At 37.0% G+C, this 5,962-nt stretch overlaps 1 long non-coding RNA gene across 4 annotated transcripts in view; it reads right to left on the reverse strand.

The window, feature by feature from the left end:
• Window positions 1-258: 258 nt before the first annotated feature.
• The window catches only part of LOC311595802, a 112,059-nt gene continuing 106,355 nt past the window's right edge, over window positions 259-5,962 (reverse strand). For all 4 annotated transcript variants that reach the window (XR_014778570.1, XR_014778571.1, XR_014778572.1 and 1 more), the window contains exon 6: window positions 259-395. This is a non-coding gene — a long non-coding RNA (uncharacterized lncRNA). The remainder of the gene's footprint in view (window positions 396-5,962) is intronic.

Here is a 5,962-nt window from a genome sequence, read left to right on the forward strand (position 1 = left end):
ACTTATCGCCGGCAGAAATTATTTACAACTTATCAGAAGCATATAAAAGTAAACTTCTAAAAATGACTTTTCCTGTACTGTTAGGAGACCAGAAAGAAAAAAAAAACATGGAAATTTAGTCAGAAAACTGATATGCCACTTCCAAAGAAAGCATCATAAAGGTGTATTGAAAGAAAAGGTGCCCATGAAGACTTTATGTTTCGATATTACAGAGATATTGCTAGTTTTGAAAAGACATATTAGTATATTAATATTAACTGAGGAGTTATATTGAAAGTTGACTTACGTTATTTTAGTCGCAGAGGTGGCCATTGTATTTATGCATTGTTTGGTCGATGTCCCTGGGAGGTCTGCTCTTGTCTGAGGAAAGATAGGAGGCTGTAGAAGAGATGGAACTGGGGGAGAGAAGAGAGAAAAGAGTGAGAGGCTGGGAGAAAGGGACAGTGGAGGGGAAGAAGAAGAAGAAACTGCAGTTAGGATGTAATATATGAGAGAATAAAAATAAACGTAAAATAGGAAAGTGATGGCTGTGTCTGCGTTGACGCATGGCTCAAAGCTGGTGAGCTGAGGGTCGGCCTCAATGAAGCGTGAAACAAGGTTTCATTTTAGGGTTTTAGTGGTTTTAACTGCCAAATTGATACATATTGGTAAACCTATTCTAAATGCAAACAAAATAAATACATCTGAAAATTGCTATACGTGGAAAGAGTTTTTTTAAGCCAGAAAATACATAAGTAACAGGGAACATATAAACCCAGCTGCCCTACTCAAACGAACAGCAACAGATGTCATTTCTCTTGATTCTTGTTTTCCTTTCACTATAGCTGTAACAAATTCACAACAAGCACAAAAAGCAAATTTTTGTTTAGCACAGCAATGAATCTTATTTTTTAATAATATCTCTATAGAAATGAAACAATCCTGATATATTTCAGACATATTTTGTCTATATGCCTCGCATATATACTTTTATTTTATTATTCTTGGCAGGGAATACATAGGAATATAAATATTTTAACAGTTGACTATAATTTTCCCTATTTATTTAACTGGTTAAAAAAAATAAGAATTGTGTTACAGACTTTATGTGAGTTTAGCAAGGTCACTCTATCTTCTGGTTTTGAAGATGCCCACCCCCATAAAAGGGATTTGAAAGTGAGAAAGTACAAATTTTATGTAAATGGGTTTGTTCAATATTAATAATGTATAGTTTTTCTCTGTGACATTTCTCACAAATAACCAGATTTTTCTGGGACTAGAGTTCACTTCCTAGAAATAGTGGCTTGACAGTGATGAAGATAAACAGAAATAATGATTCTGAAAATATCAACTAAATTCAGAAATATGAGCAGCAAATTCTAGAGATGAAAATGCTTTAAAATCATTTCAGTATTTCTTGGTATCATATTTCTAAAGAAAAAATGCTCTTGCTTTTCCATAAACATTTTCAAAGACCGTATTTCCAGTGCCAGTGCCTTTAATCTAATCACTTCTGGCTTTTTTTTTTTTTAGAGAGGTGTTATAAGTCTTTCAAAATTATACATATCTATTTCAATTCAAGATAAACTTCTAGAAATGGTATTCAATAACTATTAATATACATCATGATATGATTTTTCCATTTTTATTTTCATAAGGATTAGGAATTTGTAAGACAATGAGGGGAAGGTTTGTTTTAAAATTGTGTTAGTTTGGCCTGACTTCTGAAGTAGTGAGGGAACCCTGGGGCCTTGAATATTGCTACGGAAGGTCTTCTATCTTTTTATGTAACTGTCAGGTAACCTTTGGTTCAGATTCCCTATTATTTTACTATTCAAAATGCATGCTGTTTGTTTAAATTTTATTTGACAGAAATTTTGTTATGTCTTTTTTATGTCCTTTGTAGTATTTCCATGATAGGTATATCTCTGAGGTGAGCGTGGTTCAAGGCATTTTCTCCACTCATAAATGTCAGATGAAGTGTGGGAAGGTAGGATACTCTTATCATGTCTTAGTCATGCTTTAGAATCATGTACACATGAACATCAAAAAGCACAGAAGGCTTTCTCTGTGTGGACACTTCCTTTATCACTTTGCCTTAAAATATAATTCAGCCGGGGGCATGGATGCCACTGAGCTCTCTCTCCCCTTCCTTGAAGACTACAAAATTTTTGCTAATTACATAGTTAGGAAATATGCTTACAAATTTCCTCTCCTCTATTGAAATTCCAGATGGAACACACATATCCAAAAATGCGAGGATAACATATACAGAGAAGAGAAAATATGAGTCTCAATTCCTATAGAGGAATTTTAATCCAGCAACCTTCCAGGTCCAGGTTCCTATAGAGGAATTTTAATCCAGCAACTTTCTAGTCTATGTGATGCAGCTGGATTGCAGACATGCGACACATCTTTAATTCCTCTAGTTGGAATACAGACACACCCTTAGCACACACTTTTAATCCCAAACAATGACTTCTAACTGAGGGACAGACAAAGTGAATCAGAGAAAGATTTAACAGATTAGGGTATATCCAACTCCGAGGAGATGAGAAAGGAGATTTGAGAGTAAATTGAGAGGCAGTTTTACCAGGACAGTTTTACAGAGACAGATTGTAGCGAGCACAAGCTAAACACAGATGAAGGCAAATGAGCCAGAGAGAGGGAAAGAGCCAGAAGAGTACAACCAAATTAGTATGAGGCTAAGAGAGGCCAAATTCAATCAGCCACCTTGGAGAGGAGTTTGAGCCAGAACAGCTGAGTTGAACCAGCCAGCCAGAGCTCAGAAAGAGCTACTAAGGGTCAGCTTATTTAGCAGTAACTCTCAGAGGCTGAAATATTATAGGCCTAGATTAGATTGTGCAGAAATTATAAGCTTCCAGGACTACTAAATTAGTAGATGGTGGCAATAATCCCCAGAGATGACAATTACATCAAGTGAATAAAGGAAACTTTTACAGGTTACCTCAATTAGAATTATTTTTTCAGCCCCACCCATTTATATTCTTTCTTTTCATTTATTTATTTTTATCTGTTGTTGTTGTTGTTGTTGTTGTTGTTGTTGTTGTTGTTGTTTGAGACAAGGTTTCTCTGTGTAGCCTTGGCTGTTCTGGACTCACTTTGTAGACCAGGCTGGCCTGGAACTCACAGTGATCCACCTGCCTCTGCCTCCTGAGTGCTGGGATTAAAGGCTTATATTCAAATTTTACAATTTCATTTTTCTTCACAGCTATTCAACATTCCATTTGGAAACATGTCAAATATTTATTTTATAACCATCAGTTGTTGGGCCTCTAGGTAATTCTCATTCCACACCTATTCTGGATAGAACAGCAATGAGGATGGATGGGAAGGTATTTCTTTAGTGGGACATAGGTATATTGGCAAAGAGTGGCATGGCCAACTGGGCCATGAGACCAATCGATTTCTAGTTTCTTTTATTAATGACATTTTCTATATAATACATTCTGAACATGGTTTCCTTTCCTTTATTGCTTCCCAGAGCTCCCTACCTCCCAAACTATTCAACCGCACACCTTCTTTCTTGAGGAATTGCCACCATAAATGTTGGATGCAAATACCGATATTTCTTGATAAAGAACAATCTCTGTAATAATGCTTGCCTTTGGAGTCAGTGATGTAATGCCACGTAAAACTTTATCAGTACTTTTTTTTTTTTAAGTATCCTCCACTCCTCCTTTATGTGATGTTTTCTATGTTGTTCAATAAAAGATAAATATCCTTTGTCAATGAAAGGTAGTCAGGGACAGATGCCCTCAACAACAACAGGACAGCCTCCAGGGAGGCACAAGCTCAAGCTCTTGCAATAGACAGGGAAGGGAGGTGGGAAGAAAAGAGACACAGGGAGAAAGAAGTAGGACATTCAAGTGTGGGCTTGCTCCTAGCTAAATGATACCAAGGGGAAATGCACTGATTTATTTCTTTAATGTGACACCAACTCATTATTGGTGGTGACTCAGTTTATCTTTAATGTGTTAAAAAACAACTTTATTTTTGTTCCTAATATAAGGAGTCGTCAATGTGTTTAATCCACACACAGAGGCCCATGGTTCAATCACAAATTTAATTAAATTGTAGCTTCAGTTGTTCACAGATGAATTGTAAAAAAAAATAATTCTTAAGTTGCTCAGCTTTTAACCCTTTGGATAAAAAAAATACAAATAGCACTATAAATTTTTAACATTACTTGAAAATGTTCAGAGAAATTTCACTTTCATTGTAACATCTCAGACTAAATCACTGGTAGTTTAGCTAAATCTGTCTTTACAATTCTTAAGGAGATGCTACGAAGGTCAGCTTTTTGCTAATTAGATAAAGGTATGCTAGAGAAGCATAAGTCATATTATTTACATAAGTGCATGTTAATTAGATAAGCACAAGTACATCTATCATTGTTTCAGATATTTATTCAGAAAATTAAATGAGGTTGTATCCATATACAGCCTGACATTGAATGTCAACAGCTATTACATTACAGTAATGGCACTGTGATGGCTAACCCCGAAAATGTAGAGGCTACACTGGTCTTTCCAGAACTATATATTCATTTGTTTCTCCTTAGTTCCTGATGAGAAGCCATCTGCTCTGGAGCTAATAGCATGGAAGTTATTGTATTATAAATGACCAAAGAATTTTGTGATTGATTCTCCATTGTAGCAACGAGTTTAAACCAGTTCTCATGCCAATAACTCATCTGTCTCGGTACCTATTTCGCACAGAGCTCAAGACCTGGGTGATTCTTACAGTTAATTTCTATGAAATGCATTTTACTTCAGGTTAGTTATCATTTCAGATGCTTTTCAAATGTAAATACAGCACCCATCCGAAAAATGTGACTATGGCTATCTTAACAACTGCATTTCACCTATGTATTAAGTTAGATGAAAGTAGATCTAGGGGGGAGAGAATAAAATGTGGAGACCAGGCAATTCTTCATCTTTAGAAACTGTTTATGTAAACTGTGGCTATTGGCACACCCCTTTTATCACACACTTGGGAGACTGAGGCAGGAGGTCTTGTCTCAATAGTAAAACTATTTATTATTAGTGTTACTAACTGGGCATATGTTATAAAAGGAAAGTCTAGGCTCAGAGTGAGGTCTGTCAACTTGTAGTTACCAATTCTCTGCTTTGATAAATAAAGTTTTCCTGTAACTCAGGCATGAGTATACACCTGCATAGATCAAGAGCTGTTTTGGCACTCTAACAACAAAGGTGAGTATTTGATACAGTGAACACTGACCTACAAATCCTAAGCTCCTTAAGACCTGACTGTACAGAGAACGAGTGTAATGGTAGCTCCTCTACTACCAGGAAGGACACCTTAGGAGAAGGAAAGCAGAGCCCGAGAGCGGCTCCCATATTCTCAGATAAGATAACTTGTTCTTGTTCCTTCTGCCAATAAAACCTTACTAGCTTTTGCTGATGAGTCACTTGCTAGGAGTAACTTGAGAGACTTGTAGCTATTGCTTGGTTTGACAGAAGGCAGTTCTTAGATTCTGTTACCAGATATAGATAACCTTGTTATTAAAGGTAGATATCTATTTTGTTTTCCATGTAGTTTTCAGAAATCATCATTGTTAGTTCACAAGCAGATCCACTAGCCTGCCTCTGGTTTTCTTAGCAACATCTGACATCATCTCCTGCTGCCAGGAGTGTGCCAGACTATAAAAGGACCAACTTGCTGCTTGCTCTCCTCTCCTCTCCTCTTCCTCTTCTTCTCTTCTCTCCTCTCTTCTCCTCCTCCTTCTTTTCTTCCTCCTCCTCCTCCTCCTCCTCCTTCTTCTTCTCTCTCCCTCCCTCTCTCTCTTTCATGTACAGTGAGGTAAGCAAATCTTAGAGACTCTCCCACTTGGCTCTGGCTCTAGCCAGGCATACCACCACTAACCTCTCATCCAATTCTTGCAGCTGCCCTCTGCATTAGAGGCTCCAGGTCTCTACTACCCCCTTCCAACTATACC

This window comes from Acomys minous (genome assembly GCF_964271855.1).
Source record: "Acomys minous genome assembly, chromosome: 4".
NCBI lineage: Eukaryota > Metazoa > Chordata > Mammalia > Rodentia > Muridae > Acomys > Acomys minous.